Here is a 12,404-nt window from a genome sequence, read left to right as displayed (position 1 = left end):
ACAGGAATGTCTGCCTCCGAGTCCATAGTACTTGCAGGCCTGGGAGGCTGGATCAAGGTGGATGTTGACACTTGGTGGGGCCGGAGCCCTGGCTTCCTGGCTGCCTCGTAGCTCAGGCCCGTTTGACAGCATTTGTGAGCACCTGTCCCAGGCAGGAGCAAGTTCAACAGCAGCAAGAGCTCCAGGCAGAGGGAGGTGGGCTCTGACAGGACTCACGGGCAGCCTAAATGTAGCAGAGAACTGAGAGGGGATCCCTGAGGACTTCTTGGAGGAGGTGGTAGTTAAATTAAGCCAGCTAACTTTGTCCATTGGAAACTGTCACCAGGTCCTTATTAATCAAATAATAATGAATATGCTGTGTTCGGATCCACTAGGAAAAGCTGAAATTGAGCTCAAAGGAGGCATAGAAGTTCAGCTTGTAATTTTGAAAAAGGAAAAGGTTCTGGCCTCATTAGGCTGCCCCCAGTGTGTCCTTGAGACCTCCTTACTCCTTGAAATGTGCTTCTTGACGTTTTGGAAAAAACAACTTTCTCCTTCTATACTTAGCCCTTATCTCAACGTGCAGGCGCCTACCTGGCCCACTTATCTCCAAGAAATGTGCTGGGTTAGGCCTCAGGAGTGGCAGGCACACAGATACTGTATTTGGCCTTGGCCTTCTGCCCAAGTGGAGTCTCCGCATTCCTTTGTATGGGCCCATTGGGCATGCCTGGCTAATCTGCGCACCGTCTTTCCAGTCTCCTTCCTGCATTTCCCCTTCCGTTCAGTAGTGGCTCCCTTCCCATTCCCCAAATCGCCTCTGCTTTTATCGTCTTCATCAGTCATGGGGCAGGTGGGACACCTGTGTATGTCGCAGGGGCACAGAGAAGTAGCCTGTGCTCACCCATGCCTGCCTGCAGGTGCATGCTCGGGACTTGGCAGTGGGGGAAGACTTTGGGGTTAGGATTTCCAGGCTGGCTTGACACTGGCCTGTCTTGTTCCAACCCATACAAGCCCTAAACCCTCATGTGCAGATCCTGCTGGCTCTCTGGGGAACACTTAGTTGGATGCAGGTAGGAAGAGGCTCCAAGGAGCAGAGGAGGGGCTGGCCGAGGGGCAGCCGCTTTGTCTGGTCCCCAGACCAGGGTCTAACGTGTGGGAACTGAGCAGCGACTGTGAGCTGGCCCTCAGGCAAGGCTGCCCCATGATGCCAGGGCACATAGGGCAGACTCCAGATGATGGGGCCACTGCTGGCACTGGCCTTTTGCAGGGCACAGGAGCCTGCCAGGGGTGTGTTTTGGAGCTACCCATACAGGTGTACCAGCTGTTGGAAAATCCCAAAGATGTGGTGCCCTGCTCCTGGGGGTCTTGGGGGCTCCCAGGTAGCAACAGCATTCTGGGAGGACTTGGGCTTAAATTCCAACTTTTCCACCAGGTTTTGGCTGTCCTTCATCCCCATGGGGCTCAGTTTCCTCATCTCCAAGCTAAGGGGGCCCATCTAAGGTTGTCACAGAATTGGACGTGTGATGGGGCAGCCCCCTTCACCTGTGAGATCCGAGGCAGAGCTGGCATCTCCGGGCTGCGGGTCCAGTGACCCAGCATGGAGCCAGCAAATAGAGGAGGCACCTCCAGGCTGCAGTGTCCAGTGACCCGGCATGGAGCAAACAGAGGAGGCCAGGGGGCAGGTGGGCCTGGAGCAGCAGAGGTGGAGCCCTGGGGCCAGGCAGGGCGGGTTTGGGGTGGCATGTGGTTTGTTGTGGCCCTGTCATTTGCAGTTTGGGTTAGTGAGTCTGGCTGGCCACCGGGGTTGGAGGGGAATGCCAGTGGGACTATACATTGTCTCCTTGGAGGTGACTCTGCCCCCAGAACTGAGTGGACAAGCCAGGCTTGTGTCCACACCTGCACCCTGTCTTTTACCCTTTTCTCGCTCTCCTCCAAGAAGAGCTTTTCCTAAATCATCCGCCCTGTTTACCTGGGCTTTGAGGCCCCAGGTGCAGGCCCAGGGGGTGGGGTGGGGAGGGTGGTCTTTGACTGGATAGCCCCACCTGGGAAGGAAGCCCCCCAGTGTGGCCCCGCCTTGGCTGTGACCTGGGGGTCCTGCAGAGCCCTGTGTCCTATTGCAGTGAGGGGTCAGTCAGTGGGAAGAGTGGACGATTTGGAGACACCATGTCTGTCTCCTCTACGCCAGTCAACACTGTTGCCTTTGTTCCCAGGGCAGCCTTCCCCTTGCCTTCCGTTCCAAACTCCTCCTCCTCCCTCTAAGATTCCCCATTCACCTCCTAGAGGAGGCCACCTGAGTGTCAGCCAGGCGCTGGACCTGGGCCTGCCGGGAAAGGTCCCTGGGCCTGGTGTGCTCCGGGAATCTCGCTGTCAGGGGTCAGCATGCCATGGAGGATAGGGAGGGGCGTGCGCCGTTGGGGAGGTCTGGCTTTGTCTGGGGGGTTTTCTGCTGCTCACTGGCTTCAGGTCAGGGCTTGGCTCTGTGCTGCAGCCTTAAGCCAGCGGGCCCAGCTGCCTCCTCCAGGCCCGCCAGCGCCTCAGATGTTTCTCTCCTTCTTAGAGGGTGTTTCACATCCTTTCTTTTGTTTGCCCTGATTATTTTTGCAGATGAAGGAATACACACAATGGTCATCTTTGTCTTATTTGAAAGCCAAACACGTTGCTTACACGTTGGGTGCACAGTGAATATGTATCAGTCCAGCCCTCTTCACCATCTGGTCTGGTTTAGTGTTGCTTTATTTCTGGTCATTCCTCGATCGGGGCTAAAGATCACAAAAATCGCATCTCCAAGTCCTGAGCCATGGTGGGGAAGCTGGGTGGTGCCCTGGGCTGTGTGGCTAAGGTGGGGGAGGAGGGTTGTCGGTGGGGGAAGCCCCATGGGGGCCCCGCTGGAGTCATAGGAGTGTATGGAGCACCCACTCCATGCCTTCTGTCAATTACAAAGCACCTATTATGTCCCGGATACTGTGTCCAACACAGTGGACACATTGATGGGTAAGGCATAATCTCCCCCCAGGAGCTCCCAGTTGGATCGGGGAGGCAGACAGGCGAGCGTATGGCTGTGACACATCCAGGAGCTCCCAGTTGGGTCAGGGAGGCAGACAGACGAGCGTATGGCTGTGACACAGTGGGGCAAGTGGCGTCACCAAGGCGGAACCCAGCAGTCGGGGCCTGAAGCCCCCACACCTAGCCGCAGCCTTCCCGAAACAGCTGAGATCAGCCTGGAGAGCTCTTCCTCCCCGCCTGCCGAGAGGGTGGCGTGGGTCCCATCGCTCTCTGTCAGCCACGGCTGCTCCTCAGAAGGGCGTCACCTGTGGAGACGGTGACAGCTGCTCCTGTTCCCTGCCCCAAGGACAGGATCTGGAGCCTGTGGGTGTGTAAGGAGCCAACTCCCTGACCCCAAAACTGTGGCTGGTTCTGGAGAAGGTGGCCAGGCTCTGGGTCCCGGGACTGTGGCCCCCCTCCTGCCTCTAAAGCCCCTCTTCTGGCCTCCATGACTTCAGCCCCTCCCGCCCCCAGAGGGAGGGATCAGCCCTACAAGGGACCCGAGAGAGGGAGCCTCACACACACGCGCTGCCTGGCTCTCCTCCAAGCTGGCCTGAGCCCTGGGCAGTGTTCTGAGTCTCAGCCACACAGCTGTACAGGGCGGGTGAGAGCAGCAGCCTGAGAGCTGCGACCCAGGGCCAGGGTTTTCCTGGAGCAGCAGGAGGGATGAGTTGGGTTTCTGTAACTACATGGGCCAAGAAGAGGGAAAGGATGCTCTGGGAAGGAGAGTGGCTTTGGGCCAGCATTTGGGCCAGCGGGACTCGGAGGCGAGGGAGGTGGTAAGATCCCTTGCTTGGGATGAGAGGCAGATGGCGAAACTGAGGCTTGGAGCAGAGGGAGAGACATGCTGCTTCTCCATGAATGAGACATGAGGGGATCACAGAGGCCTGGAAGCATCGACATCATCAGATCATCCGACTCGATAATAGAAAAATTAAAATTTAAAGTCATTGAAAGTGACGAGTGACAGAAATGTTCCTAGAAACTGGAGATTGGGTGCTGAGCGGATCTCAGGATAGATGATATCAGACACAACATCCCCTGGGCTGAGGTTTTTTTTTTTTTTTTTTTTTTTTTTTTTTATGTTTCAGAATTCTAAGGCAAGGATGAAAGCCTTCTCTATCCTTGAGGTGCTGGGTTTCCTCAGCCTCCACTGTCCAGCCTCGAGCAGCTGCCCCCTCTCACCTGGTCCTCAGCCTTCTGGAACAGACAGGCCCCCCACAGTGGCCCAGCCCAGGCCACCAGCACCACCCCCAGAGGTTTATGCCATCTTCATGCAGTGGGAGGCTCAGCCCCCACACTGGGACCTGTCCACTTTAGCCCCAAGGATCTTGTCGAGGTCAAATCTTTGGAACTCAGGGTCCTTGGGAACTTCTGGGCCAGGCAACCCGGCCATCACAGGGGCTCCTGCGGGGTTGACTTTATGATGCATTTGGGTCAGGAGGTCTGTTTTTATCCCTTGGGCCTCTAGGAAAGTCCGTCCTGGCCAAGTCCTCTGTCCCCTAGTGTCATGGCTGGCTGGCCCTGGAGCTCGGGTGGCCTGGCCTGGCCCGCCTGCTTCCCCACAGGCAGCGGCTCTGGCATCTGCTGCCTGCAGTGCTCCAGATGCTGCAGGCTCCTTCCTTCCTTCAGGGCGTCCTAAGTCCCCCGAGTCTCGAATCCCCAGTCTCAGCTGAGTCCTCGAGGTCAGTGGGGCAGAACGCCAGAGCCCTGGGACAACGGGCTGCATAAAACACTTATTTTAATTATAAGAGTTATGTAAGAACATATCAGAAAATTGGCAAAATACAGGGCAAAAAAAAAAAAAAAATCACTGATGGTCGCCTTCTCACACAGTCACACACAGTGGTGTGCAGCCTTCTGGCTTTTGGTTGCTTTGTTGCAGTATTGGCACTTGCGTTACAAGATTTTGTGTTGACCATTCTTGTTTTTGCTGTGGTCTTTAAGGATTACAGCGACAGCTGTTCCTCTTCAGGATGCAAGGAGACGAGCCTGCCCTCAGGGAGCTGACAGTCCAGCGGGAGGCATCCTGTCTGCAGGGCCCATTCGGGGGACAGGGCAAGAGGTGCAGTGGAGCCAGACCTTGCCCTCCAGAAATGCAGGGAGACAGACACGGGTGTATTTAATTCAAATATAGCATGTGGTTCTGAGAAGCCTTCTTGGAAAGGGCCTGGGATTGAGCTGGGCACAAGCAGGGAGGTCTCAGAGTGGAGGCGGCAGTTCTACCCCATGGCGTAGAGGAGGCGCCCTGATCACTGCCTTTCAGCCATGGCCCTGCCTGTAATCTTATCTTTTTTGTTGATTGTCGTTGGCTGATGTTGGCTGTTGATGTGTCCTCCACCAGAGTGGAGAACTCCCTAGGGCCGGACCCTTTGTCCTTATTCACCCAGAGAATAGGTGCCTTAAAATACTGACTGGACAGAAGGAGGAAGAGATGGGTGGGGGGCCCTGTCATGGAAGAATTCCTTGGGTCAGCTGCAGAGGAGTAGGCCTTGGCAGGGAGCTGGGAGCCTGGAGGGGAGTTGAAGATGTCTCCCATAGTCAGCTGCCTTTAGGGAAGAAATACTAGAACGTCACAGAAGAGAAAAGAGGTGGGGAAGGGGAGGAAAGCATTTCCACCCACAGTCCCGTCGGGAGAGGTAACATTTTGGAGTACAGTGTGCCCTGCCCCAGCAGGCCCTGGCTGGATGCATATTCCTATAGACATAATTCTGTAAGTGAGACCATTCCTTATCTACTATTTTACAACCTGTTTTTGTTTTTTCCATTTAGCAACACTTTGTTCTTCCCTAGAATTCACCAGGCAGGACAGGGCTGACGAGGGAGCCCCTCCCACCTGGACACTCAGTGGCCCCTCCCGGGACTCGGGGCTTTCCTGGGGCCCTCAGCTGTGGAGCAACAGCTCCCTGTGCATCAGAGCCATGGGGGATGGGGGCCAGGGGGCACAGGTACGACCGCCACTCCCATCTCGTGTCCTTTAAAAAGCTCGAAGAAAAGCGATTAGCCAAGAACACAAATTACGGTGATGTTGTTTGCAGCGTGGCGTGTTGGGATCACATCAACTCTGAAGTGAGAATTGCCATTGATTTGAGCCCAGATCATCCTGTTAGCAGCTGTGTGGCCTGGGGCAGGGTGCTTACCTTCCAGACTTTAGTTCCCTCACTATACAACAGGGACAGGGATCATACCTTTCTCTCAGAGTTGAAGGAAGAAGTGAAACCAAACGCAGCCCCATGACAGCCCCTTATGCGTGGTAGGCACTCGGCAGGTGCTGGCTCCCTTACTGCCCGAAGGAATCGGTTGACAAGCTCTCAATAATTCAAGAGAGTAGCTGCAGAGACAATAATTATATTAGCTGATGTGGTTTGGATGCGTGTCCCCTCCAAGTCCATGTTGAAATGTGATCCCCAGCGTTGCAGGAGGGGTCTGGTGGGAGTTGATTGGATCGGGGGGCAGATTCCTCATGAATGGCTTGGGCCATCCCCTTGGTGATGAGTGAGCAATTTGTTTGATTAAAAGAGTGTGTCACCTCCCTATTCTTTTGTTCCCGCTCTTGCCATGTGACACGTTGGCTCCCCTTTGCCTCCCACCATGATTGTAAGCTCCACCAGAAGCAGATGCTGGCACCACACTCCCTGTACAGGCTGCAGAACTGTGAGCCAATGAAGACACTTTTCTTTATAAATTCCCCAGTCTCAGGTATTCCTTTGTAATAATGCAAACAGACTAACACATTAGCCATAGCCATTTATTAACATAATTTTAAAAGATTTCAGTCTTGTGCTGAAATTCTTATGTTGGTGGTTACACATTTGTCAAAACTTAGTGACCTGTACACTCTACAAAGGATGAACTTAATTGTGTGTAAAGTATACCTTAATAAACTTGACTTTACCAAAAAAAAATCCCTTTTTCTTTTGAGATTGGGTCTCACTGACCCAAGCTGCAGTGCAGTGGCACAATCTCGGCTCACTGCAACTTCCACCTCCTGGGTTCAAGCAGTCCTCCCACCTCAGCCTCCCAAGTAGCTGGGATTACAGGCGTGCATCACCACACCTGGTTAATTTTTGTATTTTTAGTAGAGATGGGGCTTCACCATGTTAGCCAGGCTGGTCTTGAACTCCTGATTTCAAGTGATCTGCCCGCCTTGGCCTCCCAAAGTGCTGGATTACAGGTGTGAGCCACTGCGCCCAGCCTTTATATCTTTTGACTGTCACAAAATGCATATTTTATTTAAGTTTGCCATAAACAGAATATTTTTACATACTGTATTGTAACCTGTTTAACATAATAATTAATCAGATATGTTGTCCTGTGTTATTAAAATCACCCCTTGTGGGCCAAATTTGAAAGCAGTACTCTGTTCCTGGGTGTGCACCGTAACTTCTTTAACGAACACCCTGCTGTTCAGTAGTGAGGCTGCATCCTTCTAGAAAGCGCTGTTGAGAGGTGTGAGGAGGCTGCCACGCAGGCTGCACCGCCCCAAATGGCAGGTGGAAGGCGGCTGGGTGGAGCCGCAGCAAATGCACCCTTGCCCCTGAGCCAGGACCCAGACTGCACCTTTCCGTTGCTTCACACCAGCAGCGCTTTACCTGGAAAGGTGTCTGGACAGTGCTTGCGAATGTAACTGGCATTCTGCTGGCTTCTCAACTCTGTGGACACCAGTGCAGTCAACAACTCTCACTCACTGCGGGCACCTGCTGTGCCCACCTGCTGCCATCTGAGTGTCACGACCACACCCCATCCCTGTCCTTTCATGCACTGTCTGCCCACACACACTCTTCCACCCTCTGTGGGCAGGGCCCCTGCCACCTCTGAAGCCCCCTGCCATCTCTCGGCAGCCCCCTCCTCCCCCTGGCTCCCGTGTCCTGCCCACCTCCCCACACTGGCACCTCCTGAGCAGCCCTGGCTGACCATCCACTCTGAGGGCAGACCCTGGCCGGGCACCGAGATACAAAAGGTTATGAGGGTGTTCTGTTGAGGAACTGAGTCCAGTGTGAACAGTGAACACAGAAACATAAAGGGACATCCAGAATCCCCATCCCCATCCCCAGGGTGGTGAGCCACCGAGGGGGGCCAGGCATGGGGGAGGGTATTCAAGGGCGGCAAGCCACCAAGGGGACAGGGCAGGCACAGGGAGGGCTTTCAGGGAGTGCAAGGAGAGAGCGCTGGAGGAGGTGAAGATGCTGGTTGAGGGCACGGGTGAGGCGGGGAGGCGTTTTGACTTTGGACTGAAGGCCTTAATTGACCAAGGTGGTAATTTCTACTCCTGTGACCTCAAGACAGGCTGGACATTGGAGGATGGGATGACACTGGCTCTTCTGGGGTAACTTGTCTGGGTTTAAGGTTCTTGATGGGGTTTAGGACATGGCGGGACCCTAAGGATGGTGCCAGCATCTGAATTCTCTGCCATCTTCCGGAGTCAGGACTCTGCAGCTACCTTGCCCAAGAAAAAGTAGAGAAAGGTGGTTTCATGTTTTGGTTTTTTTTTTTTTTTGACTGCTTTGAAGGGAAGTGTGGGACTCATTTGCACACACAGTTAATATTTCCAAGGCTTGTGCGGGGCCAGAGAGATTTGGTTGCAGCTGTTAGTTTTACTTCCTGTCCTGATAAAGGAGGGTGCTTGCCTCAGCCCTCACCTGCTGCCATAACAAAGCTCCATGGACCGGGCCGCCTAAACGCAGACACATACTCAGCTCTGGAGGCGGGAGGTCTAGATCAGGGCGTCCGCACTGTCAGGTTCTGGGGAGGGCTCTTCCTGCTTTGCAGGTAGCTTTTTTCTCTGTGTCCTCCTGTGGAATGAGAGCAAGCTCTAGTCTCTTCCTCTTCTTACAAGGACACTAATACCATCACGGGGGCCTCACTCTCCTGACCTCACTGCAACCTAATTACTTTCCAAAGGCCCCACCCCCTACCACCACTGCCCTCGGGGTTCGGGCGTCTGTGTACACATTTGAGGAGACGGCACAGCCGTTCATCCGTGACCACACTGCATGTTCCAGGGACAGACTGGAGAATGGCTGCTGTTTGCTGGGCACCTGAGCTGGTTATAGATGTTAAATCCTCATGGTAGAAAATGTGAAAAATACAGAAACAATTATAATGCATAATCCTACAATTCAGAGATCATCACAGCAGACATATGGGTCCATTTCTTCTGGTCAGTATTCCTTTACAGCGAGGCGGACAGACCCATGCTGTAATTGAGTCATGCTATGTATTTGTTTCAGGCCCTGCTTTTTCTTTCCATTTAAGACTATATCATTCATTTTCTGTATCATTAAAAATATTTGTGGTCGGGTGCGGTGGCTCATACCTGTAATCCCAGCACTTTGGGAGGCCAAGACAGGCAGATCACCTGAGGTCAGGAGTTCGACCAGCCTGGCCAACATGGTGAAACCCCATCTCTACTAAAAATATAAAAGTTTGTCCATCTGGGCCAGTGTGTGATTCCGAAGACTACATTTGAAGTCCAGCCTTACAGCTTTCCAAAAACCTGTGCCTCCTGCTTTCTGCTTGTAAATGTCCCTCACGACTGGTTTCCCAGAAAAATTGTGAGGATGAGCGAGGTGTTGCTTGTGGAAGTTACTTTGGAGGGAAAGTGTTTGTGACACCGCATGGGTGTGGCCCATGGGGCTCCTGAGGGTGGATGGACGTGGGAGTGGACAGGCCTGGCTCCTTTTCTTGGTGGGCTGGGCTGGGCTATGGGCAGGAGCTATGGCCGTGGCTGACCCTTCTGCAATGGGAGCTGAGCAGTGGTACAGTTAGATGGCTGCACAGACGGTCCGATGGCCTGTCCTTCAAGGCCTTGAGTGATGGGATGACCATGACCGCTGGATGTCTCTCAATAGGCTTTGCCTTAACCATGCCAGCAATTCCACCGTCCACTTTATCAGCCCTGGTATGTACATCAGATTGGCTAAGGGCGCAAAACTGGAATGCTATTAAATTCCAGAGGCTCTGGTTGCTTGAAAAGAGCTGAAAATAAGATAAAATTTCACAGGGTTAAAGGCAGGCTTTGCACTGTGGTTTAAGTATAGAGTCGTCCATTCATGAGAGTGTAGGTTTGGGAGACAATAAGATTGGAGAGGCTTGAGCGCACACTCAGAACCAGTGGCTCTTTCTTAGTCTGTCCATGCTGGCTGTACTGCAGCCCCCCTCAACTGGAGTCAGATGTGGCCCAACCATAAATACTTTGGACAAAGCTCCCCCAAGTCAGGCATGGCCTCTTGTTAGGGAAGGTGGACTCCCTGACCCGAGTCCACCTGGAGGTCCAGGCAGGAATTAGAACCACTTCAGAAAAGCTCTGCACAGATTTAATTGCACGAGTACCTGCAGCTCAGAGTTGCAGACTGAGCGTGTTGTGCAATTGTTGGGCAGCTTTTCCCTTGGCCACAGTAGATTTGCAATTAAGAAAAAAAAATCCAGCTCTCAGTCAGAAGTGTGCAAGGTTTGCTTGGTCTGGAGACAGCCGCTTCTGTGCTCTGGGGTAGTGAGGAAGTGTGTGGGCAGGTTGGCAAATAAGCCACATGTATGTACCCTGGGCTCAGCCCCCATCTTAGTGGGCATACCGGGGCCCACGAGATCCGGGGACTATTTATGTAGGGTCTGCTGGGGCAGGGGCGTGGGTAGGTGTGTGCTGCTTGTGTTGTTGAATTGGGATTTTTCCAGCCAGACCAGTCTGCTGGGACAAGCCTTCTGGCTCTGGGCCAAAGGCCTCCCCAGCTGTGATCCATTCAGGCCTAGAAAGCTGGGGGTGCTGACTGTCACCACCCACTGGCCTCCATGGTGTGTCCACAGAGGGCCACCTTCCTGCAGGGCTGAGCTACTCCTGTCTGGGTGTAAGAGCTTCTTGTAAAGTCCCTAGCAGGGTTGCTCCCTACAACCCACCCCTCCCCATTTTCTGTCTCTCTCTACATGACTATTATTCACTCTTCAAGTCTCTGTTTAGATGTCATCTCCTCTGGGAAGCCTTCCCAGATTCCAGGTGGGGCTGGAGGCCCTTCTGCAGTCTCCCCTGGCATCCTGCACTCACTCACCTATGACACATATCATTGGCCGCGAAATCTCCTGGGCACTTATCACACTGCGGGTTCCTTGAAAACAGGAATCACTCTTGTTCTCTGCTGCATCTTAGGATGGTGCCTGGCACATAGTAGGAGTCCAATTAAGAATGTTTTGAATGAGTGAAAGAGTGCCTAAATGAGACTTGTATTCCAGCGTGAAGACCAGCCCACCACCCTGATAGGAAAGTTCAAGTGTGGGAACTACTGGGGATCTTGATGGCCTGGGTCCTCTGGATCACTGCTTGTGTAGGACGGAGGTAGGCCCTGAGTTCTCATGGGGGCTGGTGAGCAGAGTGGGGCCCCAGGATGCCTGATGGCCCGGTCTGAGGTGTGCAGGTGCCCCTGAGGTGGGCACCACCCGGGAGATGCATGTATCTGTGAAATACTGGATAGGCCCTTAGTCTAAGCAAGGAGGCATCTGAGCTCCTTAAAGGATTCTGCAAGGATGTCATGTTGTGCTTTGAACAATAGAGACGTGGGTCTCCCCAGCCGAAGTTCCGCGCAGGGACCTTGACTCTCCCTTCCCGCTGTGTGGCTCCAGCAAGTCTCCTCCCGCCTCAGGTCTGGGTTTCCAGGCATTAAGTGACAAAGTGGATGTGATGCTCCTTCTGGACTGTAATGCGCACTGCGTGGAGATGTTCGTGTCCCAGTGTAGACTGGGCATTGTCACATCAGGCAGGACTGCAGGGACAGTGTTTGTCAGCCTGTCTTCTGGGCAACTTGGGGTATCCTCCCTTTATATCACCTCCTGCCCAGGTGCTCTGTGCCACCAGAACATAATGTCATTTGGGATCCCTGATGGGACATTTTGAGACTTTGGTTCACAGTAAAGATTGGTCCTGTGTGGTCTTAAAGTAATATGGCTTAAAAACAAATGGCTGTCAGGGAATTGTAAATTAAAGCAAACACCGATGAGAATGGCCCAAATCCAGGACACTCAGCACCAAATGCGAGGGAGGATGTGAAGCTACAGGAACCTTCACTCACTGCTGGTGGGAACGCAAAACAGTACAGCCACCTTGGAAGACAGTTTGACAGATCCTTAGAAAGCTAAACACACTTTTATCCTGTGATCCAACAATCATGCTCCTTGATATTTACCCAGAGGAGTTAAAAAAACTTATGTCCACACAAAAACCTGCACATGGGTGTTTCTAGTGGCTTTATTCACAATTATTCATAACAGGTGGAACTCGGAGGCAGCGAAGGTGTCCTTCAGCGGGTGAATGGATAAATTAGCTGTGGTGCATCCAGACAATGGAATATTATTCCACAGCACTAAGAACAAATGAGCTAGCAAGCCATGAAAAGACATGG

General features: G+C 53.1%; 1 long non-coding RNA gene across 1 annotated transcript; it reads right to left on the bottom strand.

The window, feature by feature from the left end:
• Positions 1 to 5,949: 5,949 nt before the first annotated feature.
• LOC129057568 (uncharacterized) lies at positions 5,950 to 9,551 on the bottom strand. Its single transcript, XR_008522214.1, has 3 exons — positions 9,338 to 9,551; positions 8,661 to 8,813; positions 5,950 to 6,352 (listed from the first exon to the last, which is right to left on the bottom strand). It is a non-coding gene; the product is annotated as an uncharacterized LOC129057568 (long non-coding RNA).
• Between the last annotated feature and the right edge of the window lie 2,853 nt (positions 9,552 to 12,404).

Source organism: Pongo abelii, chromosome 12 (assembly GCF_028885655.2).
Source record: "Pongo abelii isolate AG06213 chromosome 12, NHGRI_mPonAbe1-v2.0_pri, whole genome shotgun sequence".
Lineage (NCBI taxonomy): Eukaryota > Metazoa > Chordata > Mammalia > Primates > Hominidae > Pongo > Pongo abelii.
The sequence above is the reverse complement of the archived record's forward strand: the minus strand, read 5'-3'. Positions and strand labels throughout refer to the sequence as shown.